We start from the raw sequence: 23,485 nt of genomic DNA, 5'->3' as shown, positions 1-23,485 counted from the left end.
TAGTGTAGATGAAGTCTACAGAAAGTGTGAAAGAAACTCATGTCTTCTGGAAGCAACAAAGTGGCAAAAACATCTTTGGAGAACATCAGTTCATGATTTCAAGTTAGGTCTTGCAATGTATTATTTAGACTGTTTAACAGAGCTGAGTCTCAGGTTGCTCTCTGTAAAATGAATATAAATAGTTCCTGAATAGTGGCTGTAAGGGTACAACAAATTTAATCATGAAAAATAGTAGTGCTATTATTATGAAGTTGATGAAAATCCTTATTTTTCACCTGAGCAAAATGGTCACAGAAAACACTAACATGAACATAGTGGAACTCACATTTGTACAGAACTCACAGACAATAAAGTTACCAAATAATAAACAATATGGTATTTGCCTCATAGAATATAATTGTGCACTTCAAATTTTTTTTAACTTGGTGAAAAAATGATTCTTTAAATGTACTTCTGAATTTAGTTTGTTAGTATTTTATTGAGGACTTTTATATCTGTGCTCATCAGGAATATTAGTCTGTAATTTTTTCCCTGGTACTGTCTTTGTCTGGCTTTGATTTCAGTGTAATGCAGGCCTCATAAAATGAGTTCGAAGTGTTCCTTCCTCTTCATTTTTTGGAAGAACTTGAGAAGAATTAGCATTAATTCTTTTAATGTTTGGTAGAATTCAGTACTGAAGCCAACTGGTCCTGGGATTTTATTTGTTGGAAAGTTTTTGATTACTGATTCAATATCCTTAGTAGTCATTGGTCTGTTCAGATTTTCAATTTCTTCATTATTCAGTATGTGTTTAGGAATTTTTCCATTTCTTCTGGGCTATCCAACTTTTTAGCACATAAAGATATACAAAAAACTGAAACATCCATTGACAGATGAATGGATAAAGAAAACGTGGCATATACATATAATGGAATATTATTTAGCCTTTAAAAAGAAGGAGATCATGGCATATATGAAAATGTGGATGAACATGGAGGACATTTATGCTAAGTGAAATAAACTAGTTACAAAAAGACAAATACTACATGATTCTATTTTTATGAGTATCTAAAATAGTCCAACTCATAGAAGAAGAGAATACAATAGTGGTTGCCATAGGTCAGGCTTGGGGGGCCAGGGAGTAGTTGTTCAGTGAGCATAAAGTTTCAGTTATGCTAGATAAATAAGTTCTAGAGATGTGCTGTACAACATGGTGTCTATAGTTAACAACATGGTATTATACATTTCAAAATATAAGAAGATTGGGACCTCCCTGGTGGTCCAGTGGTTAAGACTCCATGCTTCCACTGTGAGGGGGCATGAGTTTGATCCCTGGTCAGGGAACTAAGATCCCGCATGCCATGTGGCAGGGCCAAAATATAATATAATATAATATTATATATATATATATATATATATATATATATATATATATATATATATATGTAATAGATCTTATGTTAAATATCTTTACCACAAAAACAAAACACAAAAGAACACAAGGAAACTTTAAGAGTTGTTGGATGTGAATTATCTTGACTGTGGTGATACATCAAGGCTGTTTGCCTATGTCCAAACTCATCAAACTGTACACATGAAGTCTTGTGCATTTCTTTGTATATCAATAATGCCTCAATCAAACAGTTAAAAGTTGTGAATAAGAAAACACATTAATGAATTTTGAAAAATCCCCATTACACAAGCACTGAGTTAGAGAAGACAGGTTGTTAAAATACTCTTTGGAGTTAAAATTGACTCTGGCTTTAGTGTAGATGAGGCCTGCAGAAAGTGTGAAAGAACCTTACATCTTCTGAAAGCAACAATCTGGAAGAAACATTGGAGTCCATAAGTTCATGATTTTAAGTTAGATCTTACAATTTTAAGTTAAGTCTTACAATTTTTTATTTAGATGATTTAACAGATCTGAGTCTCAGGTTTCTCTCTTTAAAATGAATATAAATAGTTCATGAACAGTGGCTATAAAGACACAACAAATTTAATCATAATAAAATGAGGGTGCTGTTATTGTGAAGTTGATGACAATCTCTGTTTTTCACTTGAGCAAAATGGTCACAGAAAGCAGTAACGTGAACACAGTGAAACTCACATTTTATAGAACTCACAATAAATGAAGCTTAGATTCCCCTCAATGACTATGAGGCAGTCTTTTGTTAATCCCGCTCTACAAAGCCCTACGACAAATAAGGAATTTATTCTCCTGCAGTATCTTTATTTAACTTCACAAAATTAGGGTACAACCTGGTATAAATCTCATGTTCCTAAAGGGTGCCTCTCCCAAGATGTTGTAATGATTACAGCATCATTAATCAACATCCAATTTTATTCTCCATTAAAATTTTCTCCATAATATATATCAGGCAATAAATTTACCAAATAATAAATGATATGGCATCTGTCTCACAGAATATAATTGTGCACTTCAAAAACTCTTTACATTGGTGAAAAATTTTCTTAATTGTAATTTTGATAAAAAATTTTCTTTAGCTTAATAGTTTCTGAAATGTGAAATATTAAAAATTGCCCGAGGGAAGATTCTATAATATAAATTTTTAAATTATGACAAATATCTGTTCTTCCCTTTTTCCTGGGTGGTAGAAACTACTGGTTTGTATCTGAGGTCATGGACACTCAGTTTAAAGATAACATCTCTCAGTCTCCCTTTGCCTCCAGAGCAGACCATGTGACTAATTTCTAACTGATGGGATTGAAGAAGTTGTTTTATGTGACAGCTCTAGGAACCTTCTTTAAGAGGAAGCCACACATACCTGTGACAGATTTTTCTTCCCTTATTCTCTCTTACTTCGAAGAATCCAGAAACTACCATTTTGTGTCATAAGAACAAAGGCCACCCTTTTATGAATGGGGAAAATTGAACTGGAAGGAGACTAACTCTTTGAGGGATCAGAGTTGACTTACCAGTTCTAAAATGCTTATGTTAGAATGTTACATATTAAGACAGAAAGAAACTTCTGTAATTAAAGCACTGCTATGATTTAAATTGTTACTTCTAGTCATTCCTTATTTTAAGTAATACAGCAGGTCTATGATATTAACTCTTACTCTTACCTACTTTTGTCTATTTTAATCTTTTCATTTTGAACATTTCATTTTGTTAAGGACTTTGTGAACTTAGGTACAAAATAATTTTTGGCTTAGTTATATTGTAAAAAAAATATTAAAATAGAACTCTACATTTATTGATAATGTTACTTATGTTTATTTATTTAACAATCCAATTAGCCATTTCAGTATTCTTAAGGGAAATCTTTACTTTTGCTTTTTAAAGATATTGACGTTTTTATCTTCATATATATATCACATATAGTGATTTAAGTGTTGCACTATTCCACTTGGGAATAGTTACTTACCAATACTTAGTTCTATAATTTTCATTATGTATATGAATTTCCCAAATTATGGCACTGTTTCAGTAAACATGTTTATTATTCCATATTCTCACAAAGAGGAAAACTTAGTAATTAATATATATATTTCCAAATTTATACTTATGAAATTCATACAAATAATTTTAAGTAAAAAACTAAAATAAAATTGAAGCTATTAAACAGATTACTTACATCAAGTCAAAAGAAAGTAAAACAGGGCTTCCCTAGTGGCGCAGTGGTTGACAGTCTGCCTGCCGATGCAGGGGACCCAGGTTCGTGTCCCGGTCCGGAAAGATCCCACATGCTGCGGTGCGGCTGGGCCCGTGAGCCATGGCCACTGAGCCTGCGCGTCCGGAGCCTGTGCTCCGCAACAGGAGAGGCCACAACAGTGAGAGGCCCGTGTACCAAAAAAAAAAAAAAAAAAAAAGAAAGTAAAACAGACTCTTTTCATTTAGAGCATTAGCTCATCAATGCTAGATGAAAACAAACAGGAGAGAGTTTGCAGAGAAGATATTTTGGAAATGTTGTTTAGTCTCTGGTCTGATCAGGTAACATTTGTAAAATGGGCATAAAGAAAGTCAGAAAGGAGCAACAAAGTGATATTAGTGGTTTGATAAATGGAGCTTGATGAAGTCAGTATTTTTGAGTTGCCTTTTTCTTTTCTTTTTTTTTTTGTTTTTTGTTTTTTTTTTTGACTTTGACATTTTACAACTACCATTGAGTGGGTGTATAGAAAAGCATTTTTCCAGTCTACATTTTCTGGCTACCTCTTGCAAAATTACAAAAATCTCTGTTAGGACAGAGTGGCAGCTCCATCTGTTAGCCTCCTCCATAAAATAAAACCTGAATACACAGGGTTGTGGTGTCTGAGCAGTGCTAATATTATTTGAGTATGATATCCAGAAGAAACTTGTATGGCACATTTCTAAAATTATTTTTAGAGTTTCATGAGAAAGATGTCATCTTATAAATATTTCTTATTACTCTCAAGCAATATTTTTCTAAGAAAATATTTCTCGTTCTCTTCTTGGTCAAAGAAATATGTTGCATGTTTTGGATCAGTTTTGAAACTTGTGGAAGGTGTAAATTCCATACCTACAGAGAAAATATCAATTACCTCAATGTATTTATCAATATGTTGTAAATAAAACTATATTGTTTTGAATAATTTATTGTCTAATCTTGAAGCACATGCTGTTTCTTATAATAAAGATTTAGATATGTATTCACTATAGTTGATTTGTAAAAGAATACGTTAACATAGTGTTAGTATTGAGTGCTCTCATGAGCTATGGATATAATTACCATTGAAGTATAAATCACCAAATAAGAGACCTACAAACAAAATTGGACTCTTTAATTACTATTTTAAAAGAAAGTACTATCAGCAGTTAGTGAAAATAGGTAGGCAAAGACTTTGACAACGTTCTAAGAGGAGTGAAAAAAACCTCAAAGGAATAAAATATATTTTCACTGTTAATATATCTCATGAATTTTGAGGTCCTTGTACAGAAAATGAAAACTGGCAATTCCTACTGGCTATGAAAAGACCCAGGAAATGGACATAGTAGAAACTGTGGTTGACATGGGGGTAGAATATTCCAAGATTTTTCAATCTTAGGAGGAGGGTAAAATTTTGTAGGTAGGAAAAAAATATATATTATCAAAGTAATTGCATGTGTGGTGAAATACATTATAAAATTAAAGACTGTGGACTTGGACCAAGCCCCAGTCTCTTCCATTAACGAGAACACATTTAATTCTAATTCCGCCGCTACTTCTGTACTACTGTTCTCTACCCAGTCTGATCTTCTTCATTCTTACTCTATAGCATTTCACACCTACTGGCCTCATTTTTACCTGTGGGCTAACTGAAGTTCATAAAACTGTAGGCATGTCTACTACCAGGTAAACGTCTGGCTTTTATGAGTTCTAGTACATTTTCTTCCCTCCTTTAAACACAACTGAAAAACTGTTAATAAAGGACCCCAGAGAAAAGAGTAAGGAGGCAATAGATTTATTTTTAAGGAGACAGTGAGGTGAAACAGAAATAGGGAATATAGAAAGGATAAATTAGTTTAGGTCAACTAACATTTTCTGAATTCCTAGACTTGGAATAACACTGTTCTAAGTGTTATTATTCTGTTCTAACACTGTTCTGTTCTAACACTGTTCTAAGCACTAGTACTCCAAAGGTTTCTGCCTCAAGGAGCAAGAAATTCACTGAAAAGGAGACATATTTTTAAAAAAATGTTAAATACAACAAAGTAAGCATCATGAGAGATGAAGGAATGAATATGTAAACAAAGCTGACATGCACAGGATTTCCTGAGGGCACATAAAGTTGATTTAGAAAATTTTCCCTGACAGAGAATGACACCTGGCTGAATCTTAATAGAAGAATGAAATCAATGAAAAGAATTTGGAAAGAATCAGGGAAAGGATATTTGAGGCAGAGGTAATAGAATAATCAGAGACTATATCTGATCGAAGGAATTCTGGAGTTGGGAAATTCAGTGAGGAGGTATGGGAGTAGGCAAGATAACAATGAGGACCAGGACTAGGGTCTTCTTACTTTGGATGGGGAAGACAGATTATATTTGAGAAATGTTTTGGAAGTAGAATTATAAGGCCTTAGGAATTGATTGAACATTGTGGAAGGTAGTGCCAATATGTGAGATGAGATTCAGGATATATCATTCTGGTGGTTAAGATGAGGTGGACCCAAGAACATATAGAAATGTATTTCTGGAGAACAACCAGAAATAAATCTCCATCAGGTAGTTTTATATGAAAAGATGAAATCCTGATGCCAAATTAGAGTTATATATATAGATGTGAACATTACTAACATATAATCTTGATTGTGATTAGTAAATACAGTCACCCAGAAAATAAAGGTAGATTAAAATATTAAAATCCAATGAATAGAAATTAGAGTCATGGAAATCAGTACTATCTAATGAGAGAGTGAAGAAAAAAATTCACAAAGGAAGCCAAGAAGGAAAAGATCCAAGGAACTGGGAGAAGAACCAGGAAAATGTCATGTCACAGAAGAAAAGAGTAGTTTTCCAGAAGTCAGAAAAAACTAATACTGTGAAATGAACTAATGAGATCACTGTAGGATGAAGCCTGAAAAATGTCCAATGGATATGAAAATATGAAGGTGATAGTTGCCACAGGAGTTTCCATTAATGACTGGAGTGTGTCAGGAATGAATTGGAAAGGAGGAGAACGAACACTGCATTTTCAAGACCCTTGGCTAAGACAGAAAAGTGTGTAAAGGATAGGATGTCCTTCTACATAGTATAGGCTCTGGCAAGAGACTTGACTAGAGCCCCTGAACTCAAGTTTGTAATAGTCACAACCATTTTCATTTTAGGAACTAAATATTTTCATGTTAATTAACTTGGTACTTTCATTTATTTTTTGATGAATTCTACTACAAAATAATTTAATACAGCAATCTTCCAAAATAATACATTAATATATTATTTTTTGCCATCTTTATATTAGAATCAGCTCACTTGTAATAATTTAAGTAATAAAGTGCTTAACTTTGGATAACCACTTAAATTTGTGGCTGTCTACTTTTATTTTATCGCATTAACTTTCCAAGAATGGGGTGCCTTCAATAATGATGTTTATTGTGCTGTATATGCACAAAGTGTAAGGATTAAGGATGTAACAGTTCACTCATGGTTTGTATTTTCTGAGTTAGCCTTATAAGAAATGTGCAAATCATATTGTAAAAGCATATTTTAAGTTGATATAAAAGAAAGTAAAGACATCGTTAGTTACATAAATACCAAAGCAAACAGTAAAATAATTTTATGCATAATATTACCTAACCAATTTTGGAATGCAAGGAAGCAAGAGACAAACTGCACAGAAGACATTTTAGAAATGATATAGAATGCCTGCCCTTGTCCTGGTAACATTTATAAAAATGGATAGAAAATTTGCAAGAGGAGCGCCGAAATTGTTCTTAGGGATTTGGTAAATAAGGTTTAAAGAAATAAAAATTTTTTGATTTGCCTTCCTATGTTTTTGTCATTTGATAGCCTCCATTGCAAATAGAAAGCACCTTTGCTGTCTGTATTTTCTGGCCATCTTTTGTGAATTTAACCAAACTGCCCTTAAAACTCTGCAGTTTTCCCTGGATCCTTCAAGTTATAGAAAAACAGCCAAGTCCTTTAATTTAGTTTCTACTTGCTCAGATCTTCTTTAAGGTTATAAACGTTATTTCACAAAACAACCTCACTGTCTTAAAAATGCAGCTATGGTGTGATAACCATTTTGAAGGTTCTCCAATATTTGGTTCTCTCCGTTTCTCTGCACAGAAAAGGGAGCATTTCTCAGACCCCTAGCAGATGGACAAAACCTGACTAATTCTGGGCTATGAAATGAGTGCAGGCTGATATCTGTCACTTCTTGTCTGGGGCAGTGAAGAACTCATGAGCAATTTTCCTGTGTCTTTCTCTGCAGTGGTAATTGTTAAGGAGACAAATTACAATGGTGTGTGGAAGCACCCTGAATCAATGTTGCTACATGTGGAAACTGCTGTCCTGAAGTTGTCCAGAACTGCAGCTGACTTTGTCTGAAAAAGAAATAAACATTAGATGTGTTGAGACACTGAGGTTTGGAGATTATTTGTCATTGAGCACACCTACTCTATCTTGACCATATATCATTGAGTGTCCTTTGGCAAAACCTATCACCTAATTACCTTTTTCCTTGGGTGAGTATCTCTAGAGTTGAAAAAAAAAAAAAAGAGAGAGGAGGGAAAATGTCAATGGAGTGGAGCCAAATGAGATGTTAGTAAAGGCCCCAAGACCATTTAATGGACTACAAATAACCATCACATTTTTTATAGTTAGAGTAAACTTAAATAAACTTCTCCTCCTTGCCCTCTCCAACTCAGTGAAGAAATAACTTGATGTAGTTGTTAGAGACAATACCTTACTCAGGTCTAATGAGGTAGCTGTCTGACATTTCAGCTCTCTCATAGTTTGGGTTCTTTCGATTAATCATACATTGTCAAAAAAAAAAAAGTGTAACTCACTGCATTTCCTTCTACTTGAAAATTTTTGCTATGTGATTTTTGCTGTAAATGAAGATATTTATCATTACTACATCCTTCCTCTGCCTACATCTTGCCCTGAATGCTGCATCTGGGTATTCAACAAAGTATTCTAATTTTCTCATTAGATACCTTCACTTGCTTGTAATTACAGAATAAATCAAGGAAAAGTACTGCTTTTGTACATCAAATGACTCTACCACCTATGACACAGAAACAAACTACCTTCCTCTGAAGGTTCACAATAGTCTCAGACTGCCAGACCTTTTTTCCTAGGTTGTCCTGAGCATGTGTGTATGCACACATACATGTGCTTCTACATATGATTAGTCCCGGATATGACAGTGAGTGGGGAGACAGAAGATTTTCTGTAAGGATTTAAGGAACACAACAATCTAGAATTCTATGTCATTAAAGAGTGAAATTTCATTTTGTAAATATATGACAAGAAGTAACAAAATAAGATGAGAAACACATATACAAATTTAAAAAAAGCAGTCTGGCAGTCCTGTTATAATATGGTCTGTGTCCAGTTGGAGAGTTCTGAGTAGTGAAACAATACTGGCTGATTAGATAGATGAGGTATTCTTCTATAGAAAACATCTCCTTAGAGAGAGGATTAAGCTAACATGATTCTTTAGGATAATTAATTTTACCAATTTTTTATTGTTACTAACCAAAATGTCGTTCCAGTTCCAAAAAGTGTACTTGGGCATATTGATATCACCTCTGTGTTAACTTAGGTAGCACAACATTCCTGACTGTTCCAAGAATTTTTGGCATTTTATTTTTGGCTCTCACTATGGTAGTTCAGCCCAGCAATCTATTCACTCTTCCCATACTGCTGCTTTTCTTTGAGTTTATTATTCCAGACCCTATTAGTGGGTCCTTGGGATGTTGCCTGAGTGCTGATGATCATAAATATGCTTAGTCTTTGATGCGTTATTTATCATTTATATTTAGGTAGTATTGCCTGATGTACTGGGTCCCACTTTCTGTACTTTGTTTTGTATTCATCCATTAGGGGATATTATGGCAAACATCCCTTCACTCAGGCAGAGAGTTGTAGACGTGCCAAGCCCCATCATCCTCTCCTTGTTTTATGAAGCATGTTGGGACCAGATGGTATCCTAAATAGAGCTTTTAAAAAGAGCCTTTCAGCACGTTGTGTATCATGAGGTATTTTCCTCTCTTCTAGTGAATAGGTGATTTCTTATGGAAGGTCTGAGCCCCTTGTTCTTTATTTTCTTATTTTTCTAGACTCCTGAGACATTTTCATAAAGGGAAGCAAGTGAAAACTCCAAACATCGTAACATAATGAATAAAAAATAGTTACATTCAAAATACTTTTGTATAATACTATTTCTTTTTAGTTTTATAACAACCCTTAATATATGGTAGAAAAATTATCTCCATTTTAAGGTGGAAAATCTAAGAATCAGAAAGATTAAATTCCTTGACTCCTGTCACAAAGAAAGTCCATGATGGAGCTAATCAGATAATCCCAATTTCACTATTTTATTTCTTACTCTTTCCAAAGTATTTATTAATGGCTTCTATGTCAAGATCCAAGTTATCACTACTTGCCCAGAAATGATAGTGCAAAGAGGGAGAACATGTAAATTTACTTCAATTTTATTTTTCCAAACCAAGAACCAGATACATGTAAGAATTTATAATTTTTTGATGAGGAGGAAATGATGAATGACCTGGACATCAGTTCCCAAAGCTTGATGAATATTAGAAAAGAAAAAGAATACTTGGAAAAATAGTTCTACTTAACTATATACAGGTTGCACTATGTATCTAACAGAAAATACTTGTACACAACCATTTTTGTTCATTTGGTGGGTTCTCTTTTCAAAACAAGTATCATATTAACCTACTTGATCATGAAAACCTTTGATCAATATCTAAATAATGGACTTTTAGACACTGATTTTTAATTTAGTTGGTAGATTTTGTTATTTCCCTCTCCTAGACTATTTTATGCAACCAGTTTTATTTTTGCTCTCTATATAAGGAATCTATATTTCTTCTCATGGCCAAAGATTAAAAAGCTTTATGTCAATACCTATAAAACCCATAAATTCTCTTTGTTTTCAATGGATCTGATTTAACTAAAATGATTAAAATTGGTTTTTTTTCCCCCAGTTTATCCTCGGGAAGAATAGAGAAATTCTGCAATTAAAACCCTAAATATAATACAAAAATACAATAATGTATTTTTACAATTCCAACCTTAATTAACTGAAATGTAATAAAATATCATAAAAAGGGTAATCATTATACAATAGACATTTAAAATTCCACTGAATATTCATAAAAATAAATAAGGGGATTGTTTTAGAAGTGAGTGAAAATTTCTTGAAAAGTTTTAGGAATATTTTACATTTCTTTCAGTGAGTTTATATTGTCCTCATATTCTGTTTAACATAAAATGCTGCTTTCCAACTGTATATTAAACATGTCTTGAAATGTTCCAATCTCAAGGAATATGTAAAAAGTTTTTTAGGTTAAATGGAGAAAAAAGGACCTAAGGAGAGTTTCCTATTTGCAGATATAAAATCAAGGATTCATTTTGATGGATCTAAATTAGGCTATATCTAGGAATAATTATCTAGAATGCAAGTTTGCTTTCATTATTCTCCCACCTTTAAAGTTTATATAGATACATTTATATGCATAACTGAATCACTTTGCTGTACACCTGAAACCAACAGAGCACTGTTAGTCAACTATACTCCAGTATAAAATAAAAATTTTAATTAATTAATTTAAAAAATACAAATATCAGAACTAACTACAAATATTAGAACTGTCAATCCCTCAGATCCCCTTTAGGTGACACACTATCAAGAACAAGACAGCCTAACTAGGCAGTGACTATTCTCAGTCCTATATTTCCTTTTCGCCAAAAATTAAATCAATTTTTGTTATTTTTTGTTAAAGCAGAAAGCTGTATTTTAAAGCTATGGATAAAGGACACAGCAGATGTTAAAACCCAATAATATGTAGTTTCATGGGACAAACGCTTAACTAAAACTCAATTTCTAATAACATAGTGGCAGCAGAGTTGCAACATTGGTACGTCTCTCCTTGTCCAATTATATTTTTCTAGACTTGTTTTCTATGGCATATCTCCCTATAGCAATCATAAATAAGGGTCATCCTACAATGACTTGGGGTCAGGAAGAGACAAGTGTGATTACTTCTACTATGAATTTACATATATTTACTTCTCTAATGTAAGTACATAAATCTTTGGTTTTAGTTTAGTGGATTCATACCCTTAATCAACAAAAGTTTGTTGGGGACTTGCAGCATTCTAGTCTCTGTGGAGCCTATAGTCTAGTGAATTTCATGATAACAAATGAATTCCCACATTTCATTTATCTTATACTTCATCTAATAGACACACACTTTTCACATATTGGCTATATACTCCTGGTGGTCTTCCATGTGGCATTTGCAATTTGTGACTCTGCCAGCCCCTATTTCTAGGGGGTCCTTTGCATGTAGCCAGGCAGATAGAAAAAAAATGGAACATAGGAAAGTCCTATTAGCTGCATATAGCTCCTATCCTGGAAGGGATGCGTGTTATTTCTGTTCATATTTGGCAAAAACAGCTGCATGCCTGGGATTCTGGGAAATGAGAACTCAACTCATGACCACTTACCTGAGAAAAATGGCAAGTCATAAACAGACACTAATATAGTGGTAAGGATTAGAATACATGATTTGAAAATGGAAATAGTCGTGGAACATATTGGAAATAAATTATGGTATAATTCAATCAAATGTATTAATGAGATAATCTTGAGACACGTAAAATTTATCTTCCAAAATTGTCAATGTCTCCTTCATCTTTAATTCCTCATCAGGGTATGTATTTGTGAAGATTTTAGGGTTACAAGCAACAGAAATCACCTAAAACTTGCTTTAAAACAAGAAGGATTACTTTTGAGAATTTACGAGTGTGTTTCAAAACTGAAGAGCAGAAAGATAGCAGTGTGGGGAAGACACTGGGACCAGGGACATGTAAATTTTGAGGGCTTTAATGCTCCCTTATCTCTAAGGCTTTCAGTACATCTCCATCACCTTGTATCTCTGGAGACCAGCTCTCAACTTCTCGGTCCACAGGTGGTTGCAAGTTGCTTATGCTATTGTCCTCAGGTTTGGGCCTCCTACATTTTGGAGTAATGGTTGAATTAGGCTTTTTTAATCTCAATTCACATTTCTAGAAGAAAGCACCTGATTGGTCCCACTTAGATTAGTTTTCTACCCCCTAGACTAAACCAGTGTAGGAAGACATATAATATAAATCTAAACTGAGTTACTGATATCTGAAATGTACCTTGGTGATCTTTGCCTTATGGGACGCAGCTCAACAAAGGAACTTAAAAGCCCGCAACTGTCAGACATAAGAACTAGATCAATGTATCTGAATTAGAGGATGCATAGATGAGAGTGGGAATAGATGAAAATGAGATAGGTGGGTTTGAGGCGATTGTAAAAAGATGTGGAATACCACACTAAACAAAGGCATGATGGCATGATCAAAGTGATGATTTGGAAAGATCATTATGAAGGTATTTGCAGAAGCTGAATTGGAATGAGAAAGTATTCTAAAATTCTGCTTGGCAATTGGTCTGGTTGGAGGTGTTTAGAGGGGAGCTGGGACTATTTCAAATGTGATAATCAGGATATGGCAATTCAATATAGTTTTCCTTTCATTTGTATCTTTTTGTTATAAAAAACAGGTTTTCATCATTTTTGGAGGTTTACTTAGCCACATTATGTTAATTACAGTATTTTAAAAATATACCCACGGTGAATAGTATTTACACTATATTTGCTGGTTATTTTAGTGAATAAAACATTTTCCATAACAATTTTTATAACACAAGAGTTTACCTTGTTAAATGGATACTTCTTTACCTAAACTTTCATTATTTTACTTTTTGACATTTCTAGGACATTCAGGACTCATTTCATACTTTTAAATTTAAAAGTTTAGGAACCATAGGAATATGTAAATAAGTGATATGTTTAGTTCTTAAAAAGTCAAAATACATAAAATTCATATACATTTCTGGTATCTCATTGAGGTAGAGTGTTCTTTTTTTTTTTCCTCTTTTTTTCTCAGTAGGCATAATGAAACTGCAACAGAGAAAACATTTCCAAAATATTTAACCTATATGCTTTTAATTCCCCTATAAACTATGTTTCTCTTCAGCTCTTCCATTATGAAGTCTAAACCATAAAATTTCTCACCTCAAGGAAGGAGAAGGCAAATGCTCCTTAAGAAAAAGTAGTCATAGAGCATCTCTCAGAGTCAAAGCTCACCCCCCTGAGTCTATGGTATACATTTTTCCAAATTTTAAAATTTCCCTTTATTTGGTAAGATTAGAACTGATTGACTCTTCTCTTGAGATCACAGATAGATTGTATAGGAGACATGAAGAAAGTCAAGACATGATGTAGAGTAACCCAAATCAGAAGAAGTTGAGGACACCATGGCCTCTGCCTTAGAAGGGGGAGCCCATAGCATTCAATATAGAGAGAAGGAAAAGGCAAGTAACAAGATAGGACAAGGACACATGGGGAGAGGGAGATTAGTTTTACTCTTCTTCACCTGGATTAAATGCAGGAGTGAAAGAGAAAAGAGCAGTAAAAGCTCAAGAAAAATAAAACTTAAAGTAAGTGTTCTTTTGTTCTCTTTTCTCTTTTGAACTCTGAGAGGAGATGGACGCATGGCAGTGGTGAGGGATATACTGTATTGGGAGACCTTCAGCTGAATAGGAATGAATATAGGGTGTGTCCACATAGAGAAAATTCAAGGGACAGTACCACTGAGTTTCCCTTAGGTCTGTGTGAAAATAAAGTCAGAGTTCTATTATGCTCTGTTTAGGAAGTGTGAAAGGAAACTGAGAGACAAAAGCCAGTGGGCCTGCCTTGGGGTGACCATGGTGGTGACCATGGTGGTGACCATGGTGAACAGAGCAATGGCGTGAGGTTGAGGATGGATGAAGGACATAGCTGAGACCTAGAAATTCTGAGGCAATGATGTGCTTGAAAAAGATTACCAAAACAGGCTTTCTAGAAAAACAACAACCAAAACCCACCTTGATTTGCAATACTTGCTGATATCTGTGCTCTAAATGTTCCCCCCAGGAGTGATTTCAAGTCATGGGAGGTCCAACATGAAGGTGGGAAAAGGTAGACATGATTGGCTGCACCAGCTGATATAAGCCTGCTCCAGCAAACCATTGAAACTTTTGTAGGACTCCTCCCATCCTCCACCCCTCCCTATGTATATTTAAGATAGACCAAAAACAAATCAAGGAGGGGCACGGAAAGCTGCAAATTTTCTATGAGCTTTGTGGTTGGGATGAGGCCCCAGGTCACAGAAAGAAAGTTTACTCAAGAAAAGAGGGAACATTCATCAGGGTTGGGGACCTGCAGTTCTTCCACTTTGGAGGTTTTCAACTAGTGACTCCTTAATTGGTTATGGGCATAAGACATTGATAACCTGAGTCTCTGGGGGCAACAAGAAGGGCTGGGTGGGCCAGAGCCTCAGGCTATTACCTCTAGCCTCTAGATGCCCTGGGGCCATTGAAAGTGAGCAGGACCCTGTGGGTCTCCTGGGCATGGAAGCCTTTCTGTGTCCCTCATTTCTTGTAGGAAATAGACTCCAGCCTCCATGACCTTCCCTGAGTTCTAAAGGGCAGATTCAAGCAGCTGCTACTCTGAGAGGGGAAGGAATGCAGAGTCAAGAGAGGAGCAGCCAAGAAACAATAGTTGCAGCCCCAAGGGATACACATAACAATGTCCTTAAGCTCTTTATAGAATTAAAATCCAATATATGAAGATATTAGCATTCTTTATACCAGAGAAGACCACCTGAGGCTAGAGTAAAGGGACCAGAGAAGCCCAACAAGATTACCTGAGATGAGATTAAAGGAGTGCAGGCCCTGCATACACCCTCATCTTATCACCCCATCCTTGAACCATAACCATAAAACTCCTCATCAAATCCTTTTGTGTTGGGACACATAGTTTTGAGGGCAGGAGCCCCCTGTGTCCCCCTTTGCCTGGCAAACAATAAAACTATTCTTCTCTACTTCACCCAAAACTCTGTCTCTGAGATTCAATTTGGCACCAGTGCACAGAGGTCTGGTTTCTGCCACCATGTGAGGAAGGTTGGGAGGTTCTCTTCTACTGGAATTGTTACTGTCACACTCCAACTCCATGGAGGTCTGCCTGTTTTCCTGGCACTGGCATGGTTCAGGGAGTAATGCCCACAGAGTTCTCTACAACCTGTGGCAACCGGCGAGGTCAGGCAACCGGAGAGAGCCCAGCTGAGGCCTCTGGGGCCACTGAGGGTCTGACAGTGACTGAGGTTCTGGGTCATTTTGTTCCTGGAGACAATGAGTCAGGTGGTGGCAGTGCTGATGGGAGACCTTAGACCTGGCCCACATCCCCATGGGACATGGTGTGCTTTTAGTTGTACTAGAGTGTAAATTTTTTTTTTTTTTTGGCTGTGTTGGGTCTTCATTGCTGCACGCGGGCTTTCTCTAGTTGTGGTGAGCCAGGGCTACCCTTCGTTTTGGTGTGCGGGCTTCTCATTGCAGTGGCCTCTTGTTGCAGAACACGGGCTCTAGGGGCACGGGCTTCTATAGTTGTGGCTCGTGGGCTCTAGAGCACAAGCTCAGTAGTTGTGGCACATGGGCTTTGTTGCTCAGCAGCATGTGGGATCTTCCTGGACCAGGGCTTGAACCAGTGTCCCCTGCATTGTCAGGAGGATTCTTAACCACTGCGCCACCAGGGAGGCTCTAGAATGTAGAATTTTTAATCATTAGCACCTTACTTTATGCAGCTGGAGACAAAAAAAGTGCACCAGAGTTTCTGTCCTTTTGACATAAAGACAGTTATCTTCAAGATGCTCAGACTCATACAAAATTATCTGGAGGCCTTGAATCAATGTTAATGGAAGCCAGATTTGAGAAGAAATTATCATAAATATAAAAACTGAAAGCAGGAGATAAAGACCTGGAAAACTCTTTATGGATTTAAAATAGAGACTTTTAGAAAAAGGGCTGAAAGGAGAGGAATCTAAATTATTAGAATGAGTTGTGCTGATGGTAAATGTAACAAGAAACATTCATTCTTTACTAGATGAATCAAAACACTTCAAATTTCAAGTAGCTGCAACCAAAACAGTGTTCAAACTACATCAGAAGAACGAAGCACTTCAGACAGCACTAAAAAATACTTCAGGTGAAAATTCTGATGCTTAGGGAAGGATAAAACTATTTTCACAAGAAGCAAAAGGATGGAAAAGAAGAGTGAGTGACCTTATAGTGGTATAGAACAAGTTCTAAAAGACAAAGCCAGACCAGATCTCTGAGTGAACACTTGCTGTTCTTGGAGAAGACCTCATGGATAGTGAGAACATGGAATCCAATACACATAACAAGTGCATCAACACATGAACACCTCTTAGAAGACGTTTTAAAGAAACCAATGTATGAGGCTGAGTAAATACCATAGTAGGCTGAATAATGGTCCCCCAATGATGTCTGCATCCTAGTCCCTGGACCCTACGAATATGTTACCTTACATAATAAAAGGGATTCTGAAGATGGGAAGATGGGATTAAATTAAGGAACTTGAGACAGGAAGATTATACTAGATTATTCAGGTGGGAACAATGTAATCACAAGAAGGGAGGCAGGCAGGTCAGGATCAGAGGTTAGTGTGGTCACAAGTCAAGGAATGTGTGTAGCCTCTGAAAGTTGGAAAAAATAAATGAATTCTCTCTTAGGGCCTCCAGAAAGAATACAGCCCTGCTGATTGCTATGTTGATTTTGGCCTAAACTGATTTTGGATATTTGATGCCCAGAACTGCAAGGTAATAAACTTCTGTTTTAAGCCACTAACTTTATGGTACTTTGTTGTAGCAGCACTATGAAAAAAAAATACACTTGCTTAAGAACCCTTAAAGAAAAATGAAAGCAAATGTACACTAAATCGGTTGAAAGGTAGCATAATCAATACACTTTGAGATCATATTAAAATTCTCCAAAGTGAGAAAACTTTGCTGCAGTCAGAAAAAAAACAAAAACAAAAACAAAAAACAAAGTGTGAAGCAAAAGTCCCAAGAAAAACACTCAATCCTTTCTGAACTGCATTGAGAAAAAGAAATGAATTTTCACTAAAGATTCAATTTAGAAGAAATTACCACAAAAAGAGAATATTTCCAAAGCAATTGAGTAGATCAGCCAAGCATGGGAAAAGTTGGGCACCTATAAAATACATGTCAATAATTACCTAGAAAAATTGAAAATAATCACTGAAAATTATCAATGCCAGCTTATTTCCTGTGAAAAACTCACAATAACAGGTTGAGAGTGCTGATGGTTAAGAGAAGCCTTGATAATTTAAGAAAAAAAAAAAGGCAACTTTAAGGCAAATCTTAATTGAGGGAAAATTTAAATGTGAACCGTTCAACAGGTATTTATCTGTGCCAGTTATTTCCCAGACATTCTCAGTGATATTGGCAGAAGGGGTTGATTACTAGAAGCCCTCTGGATGAAGGATTCCCGAGGAAGGAGGGAAATCAGGCCAGCATGGGCATTCAGGCTTTGGTGCCCAGTAGAGAACAGATGCCACCCAATGGGGCCATGACCCCAGGAGAAGAATTCCTCCATCAGGTCAACTCCATTCTGATGCATCAGATCCTCCACAGGACAGAGCTTGTCCTGATGCTTCTTGCACTGAAAAGATTCTTTGGATTTCCTTTTAATTCAGTTATCCCTCCAGAATGGCCCAAACTCTGGTGTTTAACATAATCCTCCAGTCAGAGGTCATTTGTTACAGAGAGTCCCTGACAAGAGGATCCCTGCCTGTCCCTCTCTTCTGGAAAGCAGAGGCAAACCTCGCTACCAAGGGACTTCCCTAGCTCATCACATCCTCGCTGGCAATGAGAAATATGACTCTACCAAGCACTGGATTCAGACTTGTGTCTACACAGTCTGCAAACAGATGTGAGTCACTCTCCATGTTATCTCTCCTTCTAATGATTCTGCTTCCAGAACCATAGCAAGATGCTGTCTTTTTCTTGTTACTTCTTTTTTCCTGTTTTCACTTTATTGCTATTAGTAAAGTGCCATTTGCTCAAATGGAAGATTGATAGAATTATAATTTGGAGGTTAATTTTTGTCATTGTAGATAATTTCATTGTGAAGCATATGATTTAATTACTTCCATTTAATTCTATTGACTTTTTGTGTTTTTACAGCATTTTTGTTGTTAACAAATGCATTAAAATACTCCACATACACAGCAAAAGTTTGTTTTGTTTTTCTTTTAAAATAATTTAGAACTTTTTCTGTTTTAGCTTTCTTGTTATTATTTAAGGGATTATGCTATAGATGGAATGGAAATGTCACAGGATAATAATTCTTAGAATAGTTTTTTCCATAAGTGTGCATCATATAAAGGTAAATCTTATTAGTGAATTGTTTCCATTTTATTTGATTTCTAGATGGTTTAAGCATAATATCTTTGTTGTTGCTGTTTAACAACTTTTTTTCCTTGAACAAGCAGATGAATTTTTGTCTTCCTTCTGAATATGTATGTATTTTCCATTTCGTTTTGAGGCTGTAATTAAGTGATTGTACAGTTGCTCAAATGTGAGTGCAGCCAGAATAGTAATCCACAGGCTAGTGTTTTATAAGTGTAGTTCATTTAAAAGTGAATTTCATGAGTAAATTTTTTTCTTTTATTCTATTTCAAGAGAGTGTAAGGATATTATTTCATTGTTGAGGTTTAACAATTTCCTGATAATAAGGACAGCAGTAAGAGTTTTACATGATTAGTTTCACATTTGGGGACATTTGAAATTTAAAAGTCCTATCTGTGTACTAATTTACTCTAGTTATAAAGCTAATATATTCACTTAAATAAGTTTATTTTAAAGGAAAAAACTTTTTTTTTTTTTTTTTTTTTTTTTTTGGTGGTACGCGGGCCTCTCAATGTTGTGGCCTCTCCCGTTGCGGAGCACAGGCTCCGGACGCGCAGGCTCAGCGACCATGGCTCACGGGCCCAGCCGCTCCGCGGCATGTGGGATCTTCCCGGACCGGGGCACGAACCCGTGTCCCCTGCATCGGCAGGCAGACCCTCAACCACTGCGCCACCAGGCAAGCCCGAAAAAAACTTTTTGATGACTCACATTGAATTTAGCCTAAATCCAAACCCTTCTCCATGAACCATAAGCTTCCGTAAGAGACAGTCTCCCATGGGATGATTTTATGGGTAAATGCGAAGCCAAGACTGCTACAGAGATCAAAAGACAAACAAAGCAACAACAACAGAAACAACTGCCCCACCAAGAAGAATAAAGCCAAGGGAAGCACAGGGAGATGGAGTTGGGCTCTCAGTTTACGTTGGTCCTGAACCCCACTTTTTATCTATATTTCCAGTTATGTAAGTCAGTGCAGTTCCTTAGTGTTTGAGCCAGTTTGAATTGGGTGTTTTGTTACCCTCAGTCAATTTTATACTAATTGCTCTCCTCTCCTAATGGAATTTTAAGCTAAAGCAACGTTAAATATGTATTTCAGTTATTTCAATGTGATTGAAATTCCTTCAGAGAATTTGGACAATAAATTTTCTCCCAAATAAAATTATCTCATAATAACATTTCATATTCCAAATCTGGTAGATGATTTGATGCATCACCCAGGATCCCCTTCAGGAATGAGGTTTTAACTCCCTACCCTCATCCTGTCTTCTGAGAGTGCTGCCTGCAGTCCCCTACGCGCTTCCCTCAGCTCAGAAGGTCCACTGCACTCAAGGTATGCTCTCCTTTCCAGGGCAGCCTGCATCCAATAACTGATTGAGGTGAGGGTATAAAATGCTGGCCCCCCTGCTCCAAGTTACATCAACTCTGAGGGATCATCTTAGATTCAGAGCCCCCACTGGTTTGATGAGGCTTCTGTTAAGACTACATTCTACTATATATAAAATAGATAACTAATAAGAACCTACTGTGTAGCACAAGGAACTCCTTTCAATACTCTAATGACCGATATGGGAACAGAATCTAAAAAAAGAGTGATATATGTACATGTATAACTGAGTCACTTTGCTGTACAGCAGAAACTAACACAACATTGTAAATCAACTATACTCCAATAAAAATTAAATAATTTTTTAAAAAAGACTGCATCAGAATTCGAGTTCCCCCTGTAACCATGCGGGCTGCACTCCCTTCCTGTCCCTTCTTTTCCACAGGTTTTAATCCCAAGAGCACTCCGCCATAAACTCTCCACAGCTAAACTCGGTGCAAGAGTGTTTTCCAGGGAATCCGACCTGAAGTACAGGATAACACTGTTTTACAGAATCAAAAATGGTTACATTGAAGATTCATCCCCTCCCCCTTGCCGAAATACTGGTGAGGCAGAATACCACTTGAAAAACCTGAATTCTTGCATTGTTGTTTAACTTGCAATTCACTAAAATAAATGCTTGCTTGCCCTGCCCTGAGAACTCCTCAAAACAGCCTCAAGCTGTGTTGATTAACAGGCTGTCATCACAAGGAAGTGTTTAAAGAGTTATACAACTTTACTTCTATTTATTGAAATGAAAAAGAAACATCCTCAGTTTTAGACTACCCAAATGCCCTAAAATGATATTATTTTTGATTGGTAAGGTTGAAGGTTCCCGCAGTGAAGATGGTGTTTTACCTTCCAGGTTTTGGGGACTGAATTTGTAGTCTGTATCCTAATGGTTATCTCTCTACATTGTTGTTACAAGGTCACCTCTTCACTATACCATCACTACCTTGTGTTTAATCAAAATCTCTGCAGTCTGTCTACACATCAGTCATTTGCTGTTCTCTTAATTGTTTCCCCTTCAGTTTCCCTTTTTCTTCTCTGCTCACTCTCTTGGGGCAATAATTTATAAGAATGAATCTAAGGTACCATGTAATATCCTCAGACACTCACCGCTGCCTGGAATACATATCTTTGAAATGGTTAATAATAGAAAGAATTTCTTCTCAAACATAGACAATACTGCAAGTTCCTGGATCACATCAAGGTGAATTTGAACTTGTCAAGTTTGTGTGTGCTGTGTTCTGTAATTGATACTATACTTATATAGATACAACATGCCAATATATATCATAAAATATGCCTTAGGAAGGCTAATTTGATGCAGTGTACCAATTTAGAGAAAGTAGGTCCAGGCCTAATGTGCCTGCATAAATCTTATCTCTTTAATGTAAAGAATAGGCTCATACTTGATTCTACATTGACCAGGAAACTGGCAGCTTATTCTTATTGTCACCATTTGCATTTCCCAGACTTCCAGGCCATCCTCACCCAAAACACTGCTTATACTGAACTTCAAAAACTATAAAGACAGCTACAGTGTTTAAAGGAAAACACTTTTATGACACATGAGGGAGAAAATGTGACCAAGATAAAAGCTATTTTTTGGCAATATTTACATGTAGGGATAATTGTGAACAAAAAAGTCTCAGTCTTCTCTTTCTAATCCCATTTTCTTTTTTTCAGAGTCTCAAAGAGCACAATTAGTCTAGGTCCTAAATTATGAGGGTATAATATCTGATTGAAATATGCTCACTGTGATGTTTGAGTCTTAATTTGCTCTCTAACTATCATAAGTCTATGAAAAGACACGCCTTAGAAAAGAAATGGCCCAAAAGCTTAATCACTAATAGCAAAATCATGGAAACCAACGGATGATTTATATTTGTTTGGAGAATTGATAAAATGCCCAAATACTTTAAATTGGTATTATTTTTGCTTGCTAATATGATGCTTTCAGAGATTCTCAGAGTAAAAATGGTCTTTTGCCTTCCAGATGTGCATATGATTCACAGATAAATTCAGAAACTCTGGCATGTATTGAACTGTAAACAAGAGATTCTTCAGTTAGTCTTAACTTTCCTTGATGAAGGAGTGTGAAAAGCTTTCAATCTCTCTTGGCTTTTAGAGTCCATATAAGTTTTACTAAAAGATGACTAAAACAATATTTTCTGTAGATGAAACTCATATTTTACAGCTCCTAGAGCATCTCTAATAATGTTGGAAATGAAAGTTCATGAAAATTTAATAAAATATACATTAAAATATTAGAAGAATGACATATTAATCCAATGAAAAAATGTGAAGAGTCTTTACCAAAGAATGAACTGAGGAGGTGAAGATTGCCAGAAGATATTTATGCCTCTCAGAAACTGAAATGCAGAAGTGAGCATCACATAATAGCTGATGGGTGAGTGATAAACTAATTCTTAGAGTTAGCCTTTCTTTTTTTTTTTTTTTTTTTTTTTTTTTTTTGCGGTAGGCGGGCCTCTCACTGTTGTGGCCTCTCCCCCTGCAGAGCACAGGCTCCGGACGCGCAGGCTCAGCAGCCATGGCTCACGGGCCCAGCCGCTCTGCGGCATGTGGGATCTTCCCAGACCGGGGCACGAACCCGTGTCCCCTGCATCGGCAGGCGGACTCTCAACCACTGCGCCACCAGGGAAGCCCGAGTTAGCCTTTCTTATTGAAACAACTGGAGCTTTATAATCATACCCAGGAGTGGCTCCATCAGATGGGTACTATGACTATGAGACTGGTATCACAAGAAGCTATTAATAACCTCATTGCTGCTGAAGGAACCCTCCCATGAGTACTTGTACCAGGGAATGATTTGCCACTAAAGAAACCGCAATTTCTTTCAAGACAGTTTAATAAATTTGTCTCCAAATAAATTAAAATAACCAAGTACAATGGAAGATCATTATGGAGAAAAATAACTTCTTCCAACATTTACTTTGATGCATGGTAGTGAAACTCATCATGAAAACTTTAATATTTGTTGAGCATTCTCACAGCTCTAGTTAGATTAATGGCAAAAAACAGTAGCAGAAAAGTGTCTTTCAGTGTTGAGGAAAAGGGGGATTTCCAGGTGCCTTAGGATATATATGGACTTAATT

Source organism: Mesoplodon bidens (assembly GCF_964165515.1).
Source record: "Mesoplodon bidens genome assembly, chromosome: 5".
NCBI lineage: Eukaryota > Metazoa > Chordata > Mammalia > Artiodactyla > Ziphiidae > Mesoplodon > Mesoplodon bidens.
This window is presented reverse-complemented; position numbering follows the sequence as displayed.